The sequence below is a fragment of the Esox lucius genome, chromosome 15 (assembly GCF_011004845.1).
Source record: "Esox lucius isolate fEsoLuc1 chromosome 15, fEsoLuc1.pri, whole genome shotgun sequence".
Classification (NCBI taxonomy): Eukaryota; Metazoa; Chordata; class Actinopteri; order Esociformes; family Esocidae; genus Esox; species Esox lucius.
The window spans coordinates 8,823,245-8,825,109 of NC_047583.1; positions in this window are offsets into that span (position 1 = coordinate 8,823,245).

Here is a 1,865-nt window from a genome sequence, read left to right on the forward strand (position 1 = left end):
CTTAAGGTAGGCCTTCGAAGCACATGATCAAATCCAAGTTCACCATCGCTGTGTCAAATTGAGTCTTTGACTCTGCAGACGTGCGCAATGCAAATAAAATCATAATAAGCAAAAAACAACAATAGCTTACATAAACACATACAGATAACAGAAAGACAATCAGTAAACATTATATATATATATATACAAACCCGATTCCAAAAAAGTTGGGACACTGTACAAATTATGAGTAAAAAAGGAATGGAATAGTTTACAAATCTTATAAACTTATATTTAATTCACAATAGAATATAGATAACATATCGAATGTTGAAAGTGAGACATTTTGTAATGTCATGCCAAATATTGGATCATTTTGGATTTCATGAGAGCTACACATTCCAAAAAGGTTGGAACAGGTAGCAATAAGAGGCCGGAAAAGTTAAATGTACAGATAAGGAACAGCTGGAGGACCAATTTGCAACTTATTATGTCAATTGGCAACATTATTGGGTATAAAAAGAGTCTCTCAGAGTGGCAATGTCTCTCAGAAGTCAAGATGGGCAGAGGATCACCAATTCCCCCAATGCTGCGGCGAAAAATAGTTGAGCAATATCAGAAAGGAGTTTCTCAGAGTTTGAATTTGAAGTTATCATCATCTACACAGCATAATATCATCCAAAGATTCAGAGAATCTGGAACAATCTCTGTGCGTGAGGGTCAAGGCCGGAAAACCATACTGGATGCCCGTGATCTTCGGGCCCTCAGACGACACTGCATCACATACAGGAATGATACTGTAATGGAAATCACAACATGGGCTCAGGAATACTCCTAGAAAACATTGTCGGTTAACACAATCCACCGTGCCATTCGCCGTTGCCGGCTAAAACTCTATAGGTCAAAAAAGAAGCTGTATCTAAACAGGATCCAGAAGCGCAGGCGATTTCTCTGGGCCAAGGATCATTTAAAATGGACTGTGGCAAATAGGAAAAGTATTCTGTGGTCAGACTAATCAAAATTTGAAGTTCATTTTGGAAAACTGGGACGCCATGTCATCCGGACTAAAGAGGACAAGGACAACCCAAGTTGTTATCAGCGCTCAGTTCAGAAGCCTGCATCTCTGATGGTATGGGGTTGCATGAGTGCGTGTGGCATGGGCAGCCTACACATCTGGAAAGGCACCATCAATGCTGACCGTTATATCCAAGTTCTAAAACAACATATGCTCCCATCCAGATGTTGTCTCTTTCAGGGAAGACTTTGCATTTTCCAACATGACAATGCCAGACCACATACTGCATCAATTACAATGTCATGGCTGCATAGAAGAAGCATCCGAGTACTGAAATGGCCAGCCTGCAGTCCAGATCTTTCACCCATAGAAAACATTTGGCGCATCATAAAGAGGAAGGTGCGACAAAGAAGACCTAAGACAGTTGAGCAACTAGAAGCCTGTATTAGACAAGATTGGGACAACATTCCTATTCATAAACTTGAGCAACTTGTCTCCTCAGTCCCCAGATGTCTGCAGTCTGTTATAAAAAGAAGAGGGGATGCCACACAGTGGTAAACATGGCCTTGTCCCAACTTATTTTTCCCTTAAAGTGATCCATTTTCTCAGTTTAAACATTTGATATGTCATCTATGCTGTATTCTGAATAAAATATTGAAATTTGAAACTTCCACATCATTGCATTCTGTTTCTATTCACAATTGTACAGTGTCCCAACTTTTTTGGAATCGGGTTTGTATATATATATATATATAACCTAGTAATATATGGGTCAGTCTGTGTTATTTTGTATGTTGGATGTCATTATGTGGGTTAGTGAGACTCATATCGACATCACAGAACATAAAACATGTCGGCAAATTTGTTCCAT